We start from the raw sequence: 20,847 nt of genomic DNA on the forward strand, positions 1-20,847 counted from the left end.
AGCTTTCTTTTTAACTGTGAATGCCTGTTAATATTTTCCAGAGGTCCTACTACACACGTTCTAGCAGCTTTTTGTCTTCTCCCTGTCCAGGGAACAAAGCCCGGTTTCTGTTTCAGCTCTCAGCCTGCTGTGAGAAATGGGGCCTGGTCGTCTCATTAACACCCACCTCAACATGTTCCATTCCAGCATTGGGAGCTAATTACAAACACTGGCTGGGCTTAAAAACTCTTATAGACAGCAAACAAAAGAGAGAGGAGAGAGAGAGAGAGAGAGAGAGGAGCGAGAGAGGAGAGAGAGAGAGGAGAGAGAGAGAGAGAGAGAGAGAGAGAGAGAGAGAGAGAGAGAGAGAGAGAGAGAGAGAGAGAGAGAGAGAGAGAGAGAGAGAGAGAGAGAGAGAGAGAGAGAGAGAGAGAGAGAGAGAGAGAGAGAGAGAGAGAGAGAGAGAGAGAGAGAGAGAGAGAGAGAGAGAGAGAGAGAGAGAGAGAGAGAGAGAGAGAGAGAGAGAGAGAGAGAGAGAGAGAGAGAGAGAGAGAGAGAGAGAGAGAGAGAGAGGAAGGAAGGAAGGAAGGAAGGAAGGAAGGAAGGAAGGAAGGAAGGAAGGAAGGAAGGAAGGAAGGAAGGAAGGAAGGAAGGAAGGAAGGAAGGAAGGAAGGAAGGAAGGAAGGAAGGAAGGAAGGAAGGAAGGAAGGAAGGAAGGAAGGAAGGAAGGAAGGAAGGAAGGAAGGAAGGAAGGAAGGAAGGAAGGAAGGAAGGAAGGAAGGGAGAGTGGAAACGATAGAGGAGAGAGAACTGACAGAAAGTAAAAGGGGCCAAGGGTGTGAAGAAAGGGGGGAGCCCGAAGAGGCTAATGAATCCATAAGAAACTCCACTCCTCTGATACGACATACACACTCCCATTCAGAATAGAGGGACGCTTAAAGAAAGTTCTGCCTTTGTATTTTGTTTTGTATTTATTAGGGATCCCCATTAGCTGATGCAAAGACAGCATCTACTCTTCCTGGGGTCCTCCAATTCCTCAAGAGGAGATGTGATGTGAACAGTATGGATGTGTGTGTTGTATGGTATGGTATTGTATGGTTTAGCTGGGACTTCCACAGTATCTATCCCCAAAGGCTCAAAACCTATAAAGTAGAAAATAATGAAGTAAACAAAACTTTTTGGAATCAAATGACTATTTTAGTGAAATTTGTATAAATGTGTACTGTATGTGCATGTTGATAAGATCTGTTGTCTTACCCTGAGGCTCACAAGCCACTTGTTATACAGACAAAGCAGGGCTATATGGTGTTCTCATGATTCAAAACAGTTGTTCCTTCATCACAACATTTGCAGAAAACCACAGGTTGAGTGCAGAGAGCTTTGAAAACAGTGGATCTTTCAAGTTTGCATCCAGACAATACCTTCATTTAGATCACACATTTAGGAGCCTCTATATTCAAACTTAAAAGTATATTTTTACTGACTAAATTATCACAATACTTGAAAAACAAAACGTTTTAAATATCAGGCAATTTTTGTTTTTACAATGGATTTTGTTTCCATACGGTACATTGTAAGATTCTCTCATATAACCCCATCCAGAAATGCCACAATGACATTCACCCCAAGCTGTGGTTACAGCAGTAGCTCCCACATGTAATTTGCTCTAATCAAGTCCTGTGTGTAGATGCCTGAGGCACTGAGATTGAACTGATCTCAAAGTGTGCCATCAACCACAAATTACAGGCCTTGAATATAAGTTAACTACATGCCACTCCTCTAAGAATAACAGTGACAGTTACAATACTGATGTCGGAACACACCTGTAGGAGAACCTTAGCAAGACACGTCTCAGAATAAACACAAATAGTATCACTCATTTTCCTTTTATTGATAGATCAGAGGGCATGCAAAGACGATGACCTTAACACAATCATCTCCGATAACCCTCTTTAATGCCAGATGGAGTTATGACAGTCGAAACAGTTTGTGAATACTTTGGTAACATATTTATGTATGTATTATTAGGTCATATTACCACCTCATAGAGCATGTTAAGACATACCATATAATGTATAACAGCTCAATACTACTTTTAGCTTTTAATTTCCTAAAAGCTACAGATGCCTTCATAATAAAGCACACAAGGCTCGTAATATGTATTCGAAAACATGCTATAAGCATTCATAATAGCTCTTTATAATAGGCTATAATATACTTTAAATCATAGATGCAAGGAGAGAGCTTTCATGCATTCCTTGTGTGTTTTGGGGATAAACACAGCCTCCATTTATGAAATAGCATTTTGTTTATGGTGGATTGCAAAGCCTGAGCTGAAAATGGCCTGCACAGTGGGACAGACAAATAGAAAACAGGCTCCATCCAACCAGAGTCAACCTACCACTGCTTTAACAATACTAGTCATTGTCTATAATTGCGTAGCAGATTTGCATTCTTTTACTTTTAGTGAACACAGTATAAGAATACTTAGAATACAGGCTGGCAAGTCAATAGAACAAACGTGGTCCTGTATGGCTCAATTGGTAGAGCATGGCAGTTGCAATGCAAGGATTGTGGGTTCGTTTCCCAGGTCCGCCCATATGTAAAAATTTATGCACGCATGGCTGTACTTTTCATTGGCAAAAAGTGTCTGCTAAATGGCATATATTATAATGTGTTGTTGCTCTATCCCTTGTATAGTTGATATATTAACCCTAGTTACAGGTAAAGATATATTGACTGGGATAAGCTTCAAACCCCTTCAAAGTATGTGAATGCCAATGTCAAGCTTGAAGGAATATGTGACATTCCAAACATTGGTACACTGAGTGGACAAAACATTACGAACACCTACCAGGTGATTATTGGTGAAAGCTATGATTCCTTATTGATGTCACCGGTTAAATCCACTTCAATCAGTGTAGATGAAGGAGAGGAGACAGGTTAAAGACAATTGAGACATGGATTGTGTATGTGTGCCATTCAGAGGGTGAATGGGCAAGACAACATATTTAAGTGCCTTTGAAAGGGGTATGGTAGTAGGTGTCAAGAACTGCAACGCTGCTGGGTTGGAGTCAACATGGGCCAGCATCCCTGTGGGAGGCTTTCAACACCTTTTAGAGTCCATGCCCTAATGAATTGAGACTGTTCTGAGCGCAAAAGGGGGTGCAACTCAATATTGTGAAGGTGTTCCTTATGTTTTGTACACTCAGTGTAATTGTGTTTGATCATGTCTTGTGCCGTTGTTTTGAGGGACGGAGAGAGAGAGAGACAGAGAGCAAGAGACAGAGAGAGAGGCTGAAAAGTTCAATACAAACTAACCTAAGTTAACTTCTCATTTGTAATGTATGAGCAGTTTACAGTAATCACCTTTGGGGGACTTGACCAAGCAATTACAGTACTTGTGTCAAAAATTTTGATTCTTAAAAAACCTGCACTCCACAGTAAATGTTTACACCATCCAGATTTCACAATTTCAAACAGTGAGCTTTCCAAAGCCTGCACAAATTACTTGTCCTAGGCTCATTTCAACTAAACTATTCCATAAAAATAAAGACAGACGAAAATATTTGATTTAATCTGGTTGGGTTTTTTGTTATGAGTCTTTCTTGGCAGGTAAGCGGATGGAGCTCGGGGTTGGCGGAGGAGAGTGAGTGGCAGGCCGAAGTCCCTGGCACAATCATAATCAAAGGGGCACCACCACTTTAAGAGCTTCATAGTTTTTTCTCCCAGTTTGTTTTCAACAGTGCTGTGAACTTGGTCAGTGGCCATTGGTCCCATGTAATAAAGCTGTGCAGACTGTTTCCATCTTAGCCGACGCCTCTGCCTCCTAAACATACCTCTCAAAAATGCTTTCCGTCATCTGCAAGGCATGTAGAGGAAGGGCAGGGTACAGCACGAACATTTCTTCCATGTTTGGCTGCGGCTATCACTAGCATTTCCCAAATGTGCCCCTTGTGTTGGTTTAGAGCAGGGGTATTCAACTCTTACCTTACGAGGTCCGAAGCCTGCTGGTTTTATGTTTTACCTGATAATTAATTGCATACACCTGGTATCCCAGGTCTAAATCAGTCCCTGATTATAGGGGAACAATGAAAAATGCGGTGGAACTGGCTTCGAGGTCCAGAGTTGATTTTGAACGGCTTAAAGGCTGCGTGTGCCAGCCCAGTTCATATGGCTTATGGGCAGGCTGCCAGGAGTAAGCTGCCTCCCACTGTTTAACGACAATAAATGTACTGCCTCACTCCATATTGCCGTTATAGTGTATAAACAAGGTTAATGCCCCTTTTAATTGAGCACCGGTTGACAGAATGTGACCTTGCTAGGGATGGCTGTTACCTGGACGGGAATGTCCATGTGTTGATCAGTGATGGTTTCATTGAGATATACTGTATATCCACACACAGACATCCTCCAACTTTAACTGTGTCCAATAACATAAACATGTTCTTTAAATAGCATATTTATACATTCATTTAGGTTAAGTCTGTAGCATAATGAATATATTCCATTGTTGAAGGTAGTAATAACATACAAGGTGAAATATGACTACGTTGAGGACAGCAAACACATTCTAGTCATTGCTTAGAGTTGAGCCCACAAGTGCCATCTTACTTTGAGGTCTGTCCTTTTTTCTACTCTTAAAAATGTAAAGCCCTCTTTTTGTTACCTCAAAAGAGGGATTGTCGCTAATTGAGCATTGTAGCCAGATAATTGGGCCCGAGGACCTATCCACATGGAGAGGGTGACCCTTCTAACCCTGTCCTGAAAAAGAAACAAAGCTGGGAGAAAGAGTAATGTGAGTTAAGGGATTCTCGGCAGCTCTTATGAGAGCTTGATTCACATACATTGCCCAAAGTGGGGCTAATAACTTTACACGCTGCTGTGTTTTCCATCTTGATGAGTCTTTTTCCCTGGGATCTAGAACATTCTCTCAGATCCCTTGGTAAGGACTCTTGAGAGACAGTCTTGAGCTTGCCAAACTCTTTACACACACATAACACACATGAATTATCTATTATTCAATGGGACTCGGACACTTGAGAATTGTGGTAACCACCCTCCGTTGTAGTGTTGAGGGCACTCACAGTTCTAATTTTTTGCCAAGTATGGAGGCCTCTCTTTGTGGCTGGCAATGAAGCATAACCACAACTCAAAGCTCCTTTTTTACGGGAGTAATTACTGTTTGCGTAGGTCGTTTTCTTCCACCAAATATGTATTTTGTTGGCAAAGTGAACCTGTCTTGTTATGAGCTGAAGCATTCGGTCACGGGTGAAAAAGAGGTTCCAGATTCCCTGATAAACAGAGGGCTAAGCCATGCTCTATCCATGTTGTATACACAAAACTGACACTTTCATTTTGCTTTAAAGGAAAGATCATGACATTTTAAGTGAATTTATGGAGGCAGACAGAGAGGTCTCTGTTGACATAAATGGCTGTCATGCTTTACATAAGGTTAACAAACATGCAGAAATATTTTGGTGATCTGCGGTGTATTTTACGAATAAATAAATAAATGTCTGAAATACAGACAAATGTCTTGTTAGAGTGTTATCATTTTGTTACAGATGGAGCCTGTGTTTAACATGAACTAGAGTTTAGGCTGGTGGAAGTAATGTACTGTGTAAATGAGGCCCACATCCCTCTTGCCCAGACCCCCCCCCCCAATCAACAGGACACTCCATCCTGCCCTTGACTCCACTCCCTCCTCCAGCGGTGCTCAGCGCCCTTGCTCTATCTCCCCCAGTGCGACCTAGTTTGCACCAGCTGGCCTCCAGTTCCTATCTGGGCTGCTTTTTACTATCCAGGCCTGATGGCAGGAGCTTCAAGTGATTACAAGCAACACACCTTCTATACGGTGTGCACCAGCTACAGTACCTGCCAACCAAGTGTAAGTATACAGTCGTTCATTTCCCTATTCAGTCCACTGGATGACTGGTGAAACAAGAGTCTTTTAAGGACAAGTAAGGGAGAGGGTTGTCCTTTATGAGAAATGGATGGGGAAGTGGGTCTACAGCATTTCACTTGGTGAAAAAGAGAGTGTGCTGTGTAAAAAGAAGAAAAACACAGTTAAGTGTCATTTATGATTGTGATGGTATGTTACAAACATTTGCTGGTTAATAATTAGATGTAATTTTACATGAATTTTAAGTTGTGCTGTGATCTCAAAAGACTTCTTTGCAACTTTGACATTTTGCAACTTGACTCTAGTTCCCCTTTTCATTATAGTTCTTTGTTTATCAGTCATTCTGAAAGCTACGTGTACTCATTCGTAGCCTGTTGCACAGAACACAAGCATTCAAACTTGGCATCATTTATTCATTATGTAACGATATGAATAAGTTATATGTCTAAAAATGAGACTTGGTTGGGAGTCGACATGGATTTTATAATGAGAAAAGTTCCAACAGAAATGGGTATCATGGTTTTGCCCATTGAGGAGCTTGGCAGAGCTCATCATTTTGATATGATGGAGGATTTGGATGCCCAATAAGCTTTCACAGTCACGTTAGAATTACACGTTCATCTATGTTTCTCAAATGTCTAACATCAAAGTTGTTCCAAACGTCATATTTCAACGTTTTTAAGGTACATTTTATGCATCAACTCCACATTTCTAAGGTTAGGGTTAAGTTTAGGCATTAACTTTGAATTCTTAAGGTTAGGCATTATCTCCAAATGGTTAAGGTAAGTGTTAAGGTTTGGGATAGACTTAAAACAAAAATATAAAAAACAACTTTCTATCGCTGGATTCAAACATGCAATCTTTAGAACCAGAGGCTTACGCATATCCACCATCTGTGACCACAACGCCCAAGCAAAACCAAAACCTACTTGTGACAGAGCTCACTGTTGCTCCTAGTGGCCGGTTTCCACGTCATCTCCCGACATCCTCAGACATGGATGGATATCGAATACTGACTTGTATCACGGGTGACCTGCCTGGCTTATTCTGCAAACATATTTTAATGTTTTTAATGCGTTTCCTTTTTCTGGAGCTACTGGTATAATATGCAACTATATTCTGTATTTAACACAACATACTGTATACTTTACATGGGTGAGGTTCTTTAAAAAAGGTCTCTGGTAAACAGGCGACAGGCCTGAGCAGGTTGGTATTTCTTGCAATGAATCTTGTTCTGGAGACAGCTCTGCAAAGTGGTCACTAGCTGGCACAGCCACAAAGTCATACAATCTGATTTTAAACCTAACCTTAACCTTAACCGCACTGCTAATCCTAATGCCTAACCCTAACCTTAAATTAAGACCAAAAAGCAGATTTTTGTTTTCCTTAATTTTTTACTATATAGTCAATTTTGACTTAGCAGCTGGCCCTTCTAGCGGGAATCGCTCAGTTCTGCCTCCAGGGCAAGATTCATGACAATAAACCTCAAATGATAGATAGCAGAAAGAAGACATTGTATATTTGTAATAATAACTCTTTGTCTATGTTGTATGTATACTCTAAATATCAGATGGCATTCTATTGATCATGAACTGTGTGTCAACTCTGGGATGAGGGCCAAATATTTCTGAAAGGTCAAAGATTTGCTCTGTCTAAATTCCCCTCGCAATTGGCTCATATACAAATAGTTTACAATTACTCTTCCTAAGTGTCCAGGAAATGAATCCAAGTCCAGTGTTTCCAGGGATTGACCCTGAGGAATTCATTTAATGTGCCAAGACAAATATGACACAGTGTACTCTAAACCCCAAGAAATAGATGGTAATGATACTCAAGTTTCTGCTTCCTAGGAATGTGGAAATAAGTTCTGATCATTAACATACTGGACACGCACAACATCATGTTTGACCAATAAATTGACAGTACTAATGCAATGATTCTAGGTCTAATGTTTTAGTGTGACAAGTTGGGGTGTCTAGTTCCAATACAATCAAAGTACAAAATATATAGTATTACTGTATATCATAGTACAGCCCAGAGATTTGGCTTACCACATGGCCTGATCAGGAAAAACTAACATGCTCACATGGTCAGAAAAACTCCTGCCCCTATCATCATGTCACTTAAGAATTTATAGGACAAAGTTATTGAAATTGGATCCCCCCCAAAATAGAGATTTTAAGAATGAACACACAGTAAATGTTCCTGTCTCTTTGATTCTCCCATAGCTGTGTCTCTGACTCTCATGGTTAAATGCTCTAGAAGTTATGGGGAGACCAATGGCAACAGGCAGTGGTTAAACCACAGTAGCAGAAAGGTTAATACACTCAGCACATGTTGCCTCTTACAACAGGTGGTGCGGAGCAATCGGCGGCTCCCAGCATTCCAGCTTTCCATGCCGGTGGCCCCTGGTATTCTGGGATTTACACTGCCTCCCCTCCTTCCAACCACACAGGCCTGACTGACAAGCTAATCGTTGGGCTGGGATCCCCTCAGCTATTGATTCCACTGCAACACAACACCTCCTAGTCAATGAAACTGCAATATAATGCTTGAGCTGCAAAGAAAAGGGGAGGATTAGCGTGTTGAGCAACTGGAAGAAATTTGCTGCTGCTGCGTCCATAGCTCACTCCTCCTTGCAGCTGCCGGTAGGTAGAAACAGAGCGGCACAAATAAAGTGGGGAAAAATGTGTCTCAGGGGGTAGGAGCTTGGAGAGGCAGGTTATTAAAAGCCACAAAGTGGAGCTCATGCTGGGCAGAGAGAAATAGCCGCAGCGCGTTGAAGGCACAATTGAAAAGAAGGGGGTCTCTTTCTAAATTGTTCTAATCCTCTGAGTGTTTTATTTCCTTGAGTTTAGTAGTTTAGCAACGTTGCCTCAGCTTGTGCATATGCTTCACTTCATCCCGAACAGGTCCAAAAGGACAGTGTTTGTGGGACCCAGTAAGGCCATATGTTATTATGAAATGATAATAATAGATATTTTGAAAATATATAATAAGTTGCTGCTCGTAGTTTGTTACAAATTTATAACAACTACATATTTGGTGCTATATATTTTCAGAAGGGTTGACATGCAGTTTTATAATTATGTTAAACAACCTGCAACACAGCTATGCCTATTTCTCCACTCATCTTTTGATAAAGCTTGACAAGCCATGTTCAGTTTTTTTGAAACACAATACCACGCTTTCTAATAATTGATCCAAAAGGCACAGTAACTGCAACACAGACTGCAATTAGTAGTGTTATTGTTGGTTTCAGTCATTTAGTCAAGTATCCTATTTCCACGCTGTGTGCACGCTTAATTAAAACAAATGTGTTACATATATATCAGGGATCAACAGCCTTCAAAAGCCTCTTATGGCTTAGGGAGTCAATGCAACAAGGAGGATGACAAATCAATGTTTTTGGTCGCTTATGCCACAGGGATTGAATCAAACACTTGAATATTGTCAACTACCAGCCAGACACTGAAATAGTATTTACTCCCCAAAGGGATGAGTGAGTTATAGTTCAATTAAAGCACTATTTCTCAGGAATTTTTCCTCCCTCAAAATACTTTTTGAAAAGATAATAAAATAAGTCTGCAGGGAGGGGAGAGAGGACATTTAACATTTTATTACATTTTAAAAGACGTACCAAACATCTGAACTTTTGTCCCTTCCCCCTCAATTCTTCTCTGTGATACTTAAAAGAAATTCAACATCAACCTCAGCTATATTAAATGTCATTCCTCCCAATGAAGTTCCTATGTGAGAATTGCCAGGACAATCTGAGATATTAAAAATATTTTCCGCTGCCGTGGAATCGCCTATGGTACAATTTACCTTTATATTCATCAAAACACAAACAAATGTGTCCACATTTGTCTGTTATGATAGTCAATGACACCTGATGTTATTTATGAAGCAACCAGTAGAATTCCCATATGCAATGCAATTACAGTCAACTCCCTGTTACCCCCTTAAAAACAGGAATTTAGCTCAGGTTGCCATGTCTCCCTGCCATCTACTGTTGAAATTCAAATAAGATATGTACAGTAGTTATTGTACAGTAGTTATTGACACTATCACTGTTGCTACAGATATTTGTCACCTATTTATCTTTGGTCCTTAACATGTCAAGATAATTGTCTGGATCATATGCTTCGGTTCGGCTGGCGTCTAGTAGATGAATGTGCTCGCAAACTCCCTTAAAAGACCTTTGCTTGAAAAATGAGAAAAAAGCAGCAATAGTGCTGTTTGTCCATCTTGAGATGCTGTAGTCAGTTACAGTGCATTCGGAAAGTATTCAGACCCATTGACTTTTTCCACATTCTGTCATGTTACAGCCTTATTCTAAAATAGATATTCTACATCAATTTACACCTAATAACCCATTATGCCAAAGCAAGAACAGGTTTGTAGAAATGTTTGCTAATTTATTAAAAATCAAAAACAGAAATACCTTAACATAACATATTCAGACCTTTTGCTGTGAGACTTGAAATTGAGCTCAGGTGCATCCTATGTACATTTACCCTCCTTGAGATGTTTCTACAACTTGATTTGAGTACACCTGTGGTAAATTCAATTGATTGGACATGATTTGGAAAGGCACACACCTGTCTATATAAGGTCCCACAGTTGACAGTGCATGTCAGAGCAAAAACCAAGCCTTGAGGTTGAAGGAATTGTCCGTAGAGCTCCGGGACAGGATTTTGTCGAGGCACAGATCTGGGGAAGGGTACCAAAACAATTCTGCAGCATTGAAGGTCCCCAAGAACACAGTGGCCTACATGATTCTTAAATTGAAGAAGTATGGAACCACCAAGACTCTTGTTCAGGGAGGTGATCAAGAACCCAATGGTCACTCTGACAGAGCTCCAGATTTCCTCTGTGGAGATGGGAGAATCTTCCAGAAGGACAACCATCTCTGCAACACTCCACCCATCAGGTCTTTATGGTAGAATGGCCAGACGGAAGCCACTCCTCAGTAAAAGGCACATGACAGCCCACTTGGAGTTTGTGAAAAGGCATCATTGATGAAAACCTTCTCCAGAGTGCCCAGGACATCTGACTGGGATGAAGATTCATCTTCCAACAGGACAATGAACCTAAGCACACAGCCAAGATAATCTCTAGAGAGACCTGAAAATAGCTGTGCAGTAATGCTCCCCATCCAACCTGACAGAGCTTGAGAGGATCTACAGAGAAGAATGGGAGAAACTCCCCAAATACAGGTTTGCCAAGCTTTCGGTTACCGGTCCAACACTCTAACCACTAGGCTACCTGCCGCAGCTAACCTTGTGGGCACACACAATTTAGTCCCATTCAAAATCATATTTTCTCCAACCCCTAAACCTAAACCGTACTCTTACCCTAACCTTAACCCAAAAACCTAAAATAAAAAACCCTAAAACTAACCCTAGCTCCTAACTCTAACCCTAACACAAATGTATACCTTAACCCTAAACCCCCTAGAAATAGCATTTGGCCTCGTGGGGACTAACAAACAGAATGTCCTCAGTTGGTCACATTTTTGTTAGGACTTCTGGTCCCCACGAGAATGTCCACCACATACACACAGTATACTTTTAATAACAAAGTATTTTTCGTCAGAGGCATTAAAATGGTGACATTTGCAACTTGATACCCCATACACATTGAGACAAAAAATGTGCTATTGGTCGAGGAGGCTCAGTGTAAAAATAGAGGGCTTGTGTCAATGCAAATGTCTCTTACTCTCAATATAGACGTCAAACCCTGAAGCCTACTGACCGATTGCGAAAAGCATGCTGTAGACGTGTCTGCCTCTGATTGTTCCAGTGACCACTGCATAGGCTAATGCAAATTAGTCATAAAAGATGATGTGTGACCTTTATATGAAAACGTAATGGGAGCTATTAATATGCAGCAACACATTTGCCATCAGATTTTTTTAATGGATTGAAAAACTTGTGGATATTTAGTGTAAATGTATTTATAAATATATTTTTGGCTGAGCTCTGTCCCGTACTGAGTTTGCTTCTTTTAGTCCTTGCGAGTTTGAACCTGGGACCTTGAAACTGTCAACCTAACACCTTAACCCAACTTTATGATGAAGTTGAAAGGTGAAGAGTTAAAGTATCCTCACGCTTCACTACTTTAAGTACCTTATGTAGGATCACAACTCAATGTCTGCAACTGTGGGGCCATCCCACTTCTGACGCAAATATAGCAATGTCAGAGGGTAGCCCCAACTGGTGCTTGAATCTGTGACCATGTGACTGTCAACCGAACACCTTAGCTGTTACGCCAAGAGATCTGAACCGCTTGACGAGGTCGCTAAATGTTGGGTTAAGGTAGTTATACATCTTTTCTCTCTTATCGATCTGAGCAACATTATTAATAGTGTTTAAAATGGTCAAGGATGGAAGTTCCATAGTCTTCATAAGATATTTTGCATTAGCTAGCTAGTCCCCCATGTAGCCAACGTTGGTTGAGTTTGAGTTGTATATATTGTTTGCACTGTGATGTCATAGTGAAATAGAGTTATTAGTTAGCATTAGATTGGGAACAGGTCCCAGATTCACAAAACACAAAAACTTAAGAAGCTTAAAAAAAAGAAGTTAAGATTTAATGATCTTCTTACAAACTTCTGAAATATCGTCTTACAAATATTCTTAAGATGTTTGTTGCTAGGCAACCATTTTAGCTAGCTATCTAGCTAGGAATGGCAATCATGCTAGCATATTTCTTACTGAAATTACTTTTCTAAAACATGTTCTTGGGTTTAAAATAATCAATACTGAAACTTTCAGATTAAGTGAGTGAAATAAACATGTTTGATTGCTTTCATTAGCTTTTTCTCTCACTGCCCTGAGTTTAAGACAAGGGTTTAGCTATCTTGGAATTAAGAACATTTCCAAGAACTTTATTTTCAATCATCTAATTTCTTAAGGAGAAACAGAAGAAAGTGCGCAAGAAGATTTCCAATTACCATTTTGAGGAATACTTTGGTTAACTTTCTTCTTAAATCTATAGTTAAGGAAAAAATGGCAGTCAAGAAGAAATTTCTTCTTTACAGTTTTGTGATTCACAAAACACTTCTTACGCAAAAACCTAAGAAGCTTCTTAAGAAAAAAATAAGAAGTTCATAAGATAGTAAGTGCAATTCCTCAACAATATCTTAAGATGTCATGATTTTCTTACAAACATCTCAAATATCTTCTTGCAAACTTCTTAAATATCTTCTCATAATGATTGTTGCTAGGCTACCGATTTAGCTAGCTTGCAATGGCAATCATGTTGGTTACTACTGCATTACCACATTGTCGGAACTAGAAGCACAAGCATTTCGCTACACTCGCATTAACATCTGCTAAAAATGTGTATGTGACAAATAACATTTTATTTTATTTTATTTGATGTTAGCATATTTCGTACTTCTTAAGAAGGTTTTGTGAATCTGGGCCCTGGGGCCTCATTTATAAAATGGACTTACAATCCATTTTTATCTTAAGTATGACTTATGCAAAAAACCACATAAGTAGTTCTTTATAAAACCTTACTTTGATGTGGAAATGATCTTATCTCTACGCAAAGTCTAGACTTGACGAAAGTGATTTTCGTACTGGTTATGTATGGATATTTGTTTTTCCCTTGCAGTTTAAGGTTAGACCATTTCTTTTTCACATCAGCCACAGTTCTGGCTTGCTGCCCCACCTCATTCACTGCAGCGGCAACACACTCTAAAGCTACCTGTTTGGCTTTGTTTGTCAACCCACTATTTAGTCAACCAAATAATATGTGTTGCCTGTCTTCAATCTCCTCTACCATCGCTGTGATCTCGTCTTCCAAAAAGTTAGCTTTTCTCTTTTGGTCCATGGCTATTCCTGACTAAACCCTCATTTGTGCTAGCATTCTATAAGGGGAAATCGCTGATTGTAAGGCACGTTCAGGTGCTGTCAATTTTAAGTTAATTTGAGATTTATAGATCACAGATGTGTCAGTTACAAATGGGCTTCTCAGAACCTGTGTAAGCAAGGTTTTTTTATGCTCAGTATCTTTTATGAATCGAACGTAAGCACGCCGTCGGAAATGATCTTACGACTAAGTTCAAGTACAAATCTATTTTTTTTTAAATAAATGAGGCCCCATGTCCCTGGCCTTGTTCTTAATCTTAGCTATAGCAGCACTTCAGTTTTCACTCTGCCCATTGGTCAAGACGACCTCCACTGCCTCAATTTATTCTCACTTCATTTGCATGAGCCATGAGATGAGGAGCAACTAAGGAAAGATCAGAGGGATAAAAAAAAACGGTTTAGGCGCTGCTCTAGGACCCTCAAAGCTTATAACTCTTAAACAGAGGGCCTGGGTCAGTCAATAAAGGCAAATAAAACCGAAGTGTAGGCCCAAAGAGGCCCTCTTCTCCCTGAAAACAGGCAGTTTAGCGATAAAGCTGAAGGCAGTTATTACATGGTGACTTTTAATGCAGACACGATTTGTGGTCACTAAAGCCCAGGCCTGCCGAAGGCAAGCCTCAAGCAGCATTGTTCTAATTGGACCAGTTTGTTGACTGTCAAGATAATGGCGAAATCAGTAGCAGACGGCCAGAGCACCGTAAATAGCAAAGGTAATTAGAGAGCTTGTCAAAAGCAGAGTGTGGGTAGATGTTCCTGGTTACAGAAAGTGTAGCAGGTACAATAAGTGATGACACAAATTCAAAGTTAAGAGGCGGACCCCTGGACGTATTAGGTGAATACTGAAAAATTTGTGACATACTGTATATGTGTAGTTTCATTTTGAGAAAGAAAGGGTTCAGTGGGAAAAAAATGGTTCAGCAGGATATTGAAAGGACCTGTAGTTGACGATTAAATTAGGGGTTTATTTGTTTATACTGTCCTCTTTATCAATTAGAAACATATTGTATTGTGTTGTGTACGTTATTTTATGATGACAGAGACTACTTCTGTATGTTTATACTGTTTAATATAAAGTAAAAAAAGGATTTTACAGAACACACGTGCTGGCTGTGTCACGCCCTGACCTTAGAGCTTTTTATGTCTCTATTTTGGTTTGGTCAGGGTGTGATTTGGGTGGGCATTCTATGTTCCTTTTTCTATGTTTTTGTATTTCTTTGTTTTGGCCGGGCATGGTTCTCAATCAGGGACAGCTGTCTATTGTGGTCTCTGATTGGGAACCATACTTAGGTAGCTTTTCCCACAGGGTTTTTGTGGGTAGTTATTTTCTGTTTTGTGTTTCTCCATCTGACAGGACTGTTTCGGTTTTTGTTCATTCTCTGTGGTTTTTGTTATTTAGTGTTCAGTTGAAGTAAAAGTATGAACACTTACCACGCTGTGTTTTGGTCCACACCTTCTTCAACAGACGATCGTTACAGGCTGCATTCCTAGGCTTCCGCCTTCTCGCCCCCATACTCAGATCTCACCCGTGACATCACTGCTTCTTACATCACTGCTCAACATTAACATTACACCACATCTCCCTTTTGGGAGAAAAAAGGGAAGACTGCCTTTGTCTCAGCAAGTCATAAAGAGTTATTCTGCCCTTGTAAAACAGATATGTTCCTAGTCTGGCTTTTCACTAAAGCTCAGTATATCAGTTGAACATTTCAGTTATTTTCTTAGACAAATAATTTTTCTGTTGAATTGTCCTCAACACTTCAAACTTGTATACATGTTACTTTCAGTCTCTCAAAGATCAAGATTCTTTGGTTTTATCACTTTTCTGCCTGATCTTGTTCTCACGTTGGCAGGTATGACCTGACAGTTCACAGAGGTAGACATGTCGTCCTCAGGTACGTGCAACTGTTGGCTGTCTTCACAATTGTTCTTTGTAGCAGTCATAGGCACCAAATGATGGCAGTTTCTCCTGTGTGTGCCTTGTAGCCTGCTGACAAGGTAAGAGTGGGGATTGCGATGTGTAGATGTCACTGTGCCCTGTGCTTTTGTGTCAGTGATCCACATATTGCCTCCTGGTGACAGTCTGGAAAGGTCCCTCACCTGATGTCTCTTGTCGTAGCATTTTGTGTCCATCTACCTCCTCTCTTTCCCTGTGTTGAACTTTCCTGAGGTCTGGAAGTACTGGTTTCAACACGGCTGGAAAGGTAAGTAAGGTAGTGTATAGGCAACGCCCCATTTGAAGTTCTGTTGGACTGTATCCATTGCTCAGGGGTGTAGATCTGTAGGCGAGCAATCCCAAATATGGAAACCGAGGGCTGCTCATCACATGCTCAAAGCCATAGTCCGTTGTGAAGGCTTGCAGGTTTCTCCCGGAAAACTGCGGCCCAATTATTGGTGACTAATGTCTCTGCTATGCCGTGGCGGGCAAACATTGATTTCAAATGTACAATGACATCTGTGGACCTTGACGGGCTGAGCTGAGCTGATCTATCACTACATATCTTGAGAAATACTCCATCACTAGTAAGTAGTTAGTGCCGCTCAATGTGAATAGGTCTGCATCGACAAATGTTTCTGCCAAGTTCGGTTTGGTTGGCATGAATGGCTCTCTCACATTTGTTCTCTCTTTGATGCACACCCTGCAGTTCATTACTAACCCGCTTAACTGACTGCTAAACCCTGGCCACCATACTGATTGTCTAGCGTTTTTCTTTGCTTTTGACTACTCCCTGGTGTCCTTTGTTTTTTCTCGAGCACACTGTTTCTCATTGTGGATGGTATCGCTAACCTAGTGCCCCGTAACAGAAGACCTCATGCACTGTAAACAGAGTGCTTGAGTGCCTTGTACAGTCTGCTGGGGTCCGGCCATCCCTCTATGTAGTGCTTCATCACTTCTGAGCAGTCTCTTAGCAAGTCTCTTAGCACTTTGGCCTTCTCGGTCAAGTTAGGAATGATATTTCCATTTTTCAGCCAGTGCATATAGCGATGTGATAAATGAGTCTACAGTCTCATTTGCCTGTTGCATTTTCTTGATTAAACCTAGCTCGGTCGTAAATATTTAAAACAATTGGCACAAAAAACACATCAAAGCTTTCTTTCCCGCTGGTGTACTCCAGTCTTTATTCTTCTGTGAGATTGAGTCCTCTAAGCACATCATCTCCTCATCACCCATTCAATAAAGTAGCCTGTTTACCTGGTTTCTCTGCGATGAGGTGTGCAAATATCTTGCCAGGCTCAAATGTTCAAACCTTGTGATCCATTTCTCCCACTCTTGTGTTTGGACTTTAAGAAGTCCAAATATTCCGGGGGGTGCTCTCCCTTGGTATGCAACTTGCTTCCCAGCCGCTGCAGGTGCTTCTGTGCAGCCTCCTGAGACGGAGCTTGCTGCTGACCATCCAAAATGCTTCCTTGATGCTAGCCACTCTCTCCTCTCTTTTCAAAGTATGTCTGCAGCCACTTTATGAAGACAGTCTACTTCTGTGCTTTTATACTGTTTAATATAAAGTAATGAAAAGGCTTTTACAGAACACATGCTGGCTAATACATTCCTAGGCTTCTGCGTTCTCACCCCCGTACTCAACTCTCACCTGTGACATCACTGCCTCCTACGTCACTGCTCCAACACTAACATTACACCACATATTAAACATAATTTTCCATTACTGTCACCTTGGTGTTGTGCTGTTTACATATTGGATGACTTTAGCCTGGAAATAAAGAAACAAAAGTATATGTTACTACTAATGATTGGCAGTATGCTTAATTATATTGCATATGCAATCAGTACAAAGAGAACATGGTAGAAATGCTTTGCAGTCATGTGAAAAGGACACCCTGCCTTGTTTACACATGTGCATTTCTGTGGTGCACATTCTCTATGAACCCAACTGGATGGTGATAGGACTATTGCAATTCCTTTGAGATATATCCCATATGTGACATTAGCACATATAACCTTATAACTCAAGGTTATGGACATTTTAAGATTGGGCAGTTGGTGATTTATTCCAAGTAATACACTTTTTGCTCCACGACTAACATGTATCATCATGAAAGGAATGAGAGTGAAATCACGCCTGTCTGTACATTATTAGGTAACATAATCCCTGTTTTAAATGTGGGAATAAAAAGACCACCAAGGTTGGGGATGTTGGTCTATGATTCAGAGATGGATGGATGATTATAAATTAATCTTTAGCACATAAGAGGTTTTTCCTAATGCCAAGGTGTCTAGAAATGTCTGCATATTGTACATTTAGTGTATGTTTGTGCTGGTTGTGAGGGGCAATATAGATTTTTAGAAATCCCTGTCTGAAAATACATAACTTTAGATCATATAAAATTTGTGTTAAAGTCATGCACAATAACATTTCTTAGAGAGCGCCTATTGTTTGTGTGTGCACTGGCCCATAATGTATCAGTGAAAATGCTTGCTGAACCTGAAGTCTGCATAAACAGTGGTGCTCTAACAATGTTTTTCAGCCCTCAGCCTTTTCTAGGGCAAGCTCAGTCCCCTGGGAGTTGACAGAAATATCCCAAATAGCAGAGCGTCTGACTCTTTTGCAAGACTTACCTTTGTTGTTTCCAAGGGCCACAAAAGTCAACTGAAACTGTTTGACAGCTGACAGCAATAGGCCATGAAATCCTGCTTACTTGCACTTTTGGAATTGGCTATAGGTTATACCTATTATTGTTTTATATGAAATGAACATCATATTTCATATGCAGTTTATGGACAAACCATGCAGTGTTTTTTTTTTACTAGACTGTAAACTTAAATGTGTGTCTGCTGTGTGTTTAGGTACTGGAAACCTTTAGAAATAATAGAGCATTGTTTTAAATGAAAGGCAAAATTAAACCACTGTTGCTTATTTTGTCTCTGGTAAGCCTTAACACTGTTTTAACCCTTTATTGACTCTGAGTAAGGGGACATTTTGTCTGACAAAAAGGTCAATTTTTTTATATACAGTACCAGTCAAAGGTTTGGACACACCTATTCATTCAATGTTTTTTCTTTATTTGTACTATTATCTACATTGTAGAAGAACAGTGAAGACATCAAAAACTATGAAATAACACATATGAAATCATGTAGTAACCAAAAAAGTGTTAATCAAATTATAGCTGGTTGAGAGAATACCAAGAGTGTGCAAAGCTGTCATCAAAGTAAAGGGTGGCTACTTTGAAGAATCTAAAATATCTAACACTTTTGGTTAGTACATGATTTTAAATGTGTTATTTGATAGTTTTGATGGCCTCACTATTATTCTACAATGTAGAAACAGTCAAAATAAAGCAAAAACGTGGAATGAGTAGGTGTGTCCAAACTTTTGGCTGGTACTGTATATATAAATGTAATGGTGATTTTCTTTTGCTAAACAAAAATACCTACCACTTTCATAAATCACCTTCAAATGATTTTACCTATGTATTTCTTGGGGGTGTTTTAGTGAATGTCTAACAAATAGACATATGAATACAGCCAGAAATGCTGGGATTTAAAAAAAATATGCACTTATGCATGTTTTTAAAATGTATAGCTAAATTCGTTTTTGGATAGAAAGTGCAGGACTGATCCACATTTAAGTCAACTATGCTCTGTGGTTAATATGTTGAATTCCATTGTCTATCATTGTACTTATACAGTGCATTTGAAAATATTCAGACCCCTTCCCTTTATCCACATTTTGTTACGTTACAGCCTTATTCTAAAATGGATAAAATATTTTTTGGGGCATCAATCTAAACACAGAACCCCATAATTACAAAGCGAAAACAGGTTTGTATCAAATGTATTAAAAATTAAAAACAGAAATACCTTATTTACAAGTATTCAGACACTTTGCTATGTGACTCCAGTGCATCCTGTTTCCATTGATCATCCTTGATATGTTCCTACAACTTGATTGGAGTCCACTTGTGGTAAATTCAAATGATTGGACATGATTTGCAAAAACACACACCTGTCTATATAAGGTTCCACAGTTGACTGTGCATGTCAGAGCAAAAACCAAGCCTTGAGGTCGAAGGAATTGTCCGTAGAGCTCCGAGACAGGATTGTGTCGAGGCACAGATCTGGGGAAAGGTACCAAAACAATTCTGCCGCATTCAAGGTCCCCAAGAACACAGTTGCCTCCATCATTCTTAAATGGAAGTTTGGAGCTATAAAGACTCTACCTAGAGCTGGCCACCAGGCCAAACTGAGCATTTGGGGGAGAAGGGCCTTAGTAAGGGGGGTGACCAAGAACCCGATGGTCACTCTGACAGAGCTCCAGATTTCCTCTGTGGAGATGGGAGAACCTTCCAGAAGGACAATCATCTCTGCAGCAGCACCAATCAGGCCTTCATAGTTGAGTGGCCAGATGGAAGACACTGCTCAGTAAAAGGCACAGCCCGATTGGAGTTTGCCAAAAGGCACCTAAAGGACACTGAGACCATGGGGAACAAGATTTTCTGGTCTGATAAAACCAAGATTGAACGCGTTGGCCAGAATGCCAAGCGTCACGTCTGGAGGAAACCTGTCACCATCCCTTTGGTGAAGCACAGGGGTGGCAGCCTCATGCTGTGTGGATGTTTTTCAGTGGCAGGCACTTGGAGACAGGAATGGAGGGAAAGCTGAACGGAGCAAAGTAAATGAAATGGGCATTCAGGCATTAACGTACAGGACAAAATAATTTAGACAACCTTTGAGAATAATTCTATATAGCAGTGGGGTCGGTGCCATTTTAGATGAGGGAGGACAATATATTTTTTAATGATCATGGCCTTATTTCTATTACAGCATATTGGTGACTGTCCTTCATATTCCATTCACCCAGTTCATCGTAACATCGATAGGTTTAGCCTACGACACGATACTCACATTTTCCCGATACCCATCATTTTTAAAATTGTATTATTATATATATTTTTCTACTGTGTTATTGACTTGTTAATTGTTTACTCCGTGTGTAACTCTGTGTTGTCTGTTCACACTGCTATGCTTTATCTTGGCCAGGTCGCAGTTGTAAATGAGAACTTGTTCTCAACTAGCCTACCTGGTTAAAGGTGAAATAAAAAATATAAAAAAATAAAAATGAG

This window comes from Oncorhynchus kisutch, linkage group LG4, assembly GCF_002021735.2.
Source record: "Oncorhynchus kisutch isolate 150728-3 linkage group LG4, Okis_V2, whole genome shotgun sequence".
NCBI lineage: Eukaryota > Metazoa > Chordata > Actinopteri > Salmoniformes > Salmonidae > Oncorhynchus > Oncorhynchus kisutch.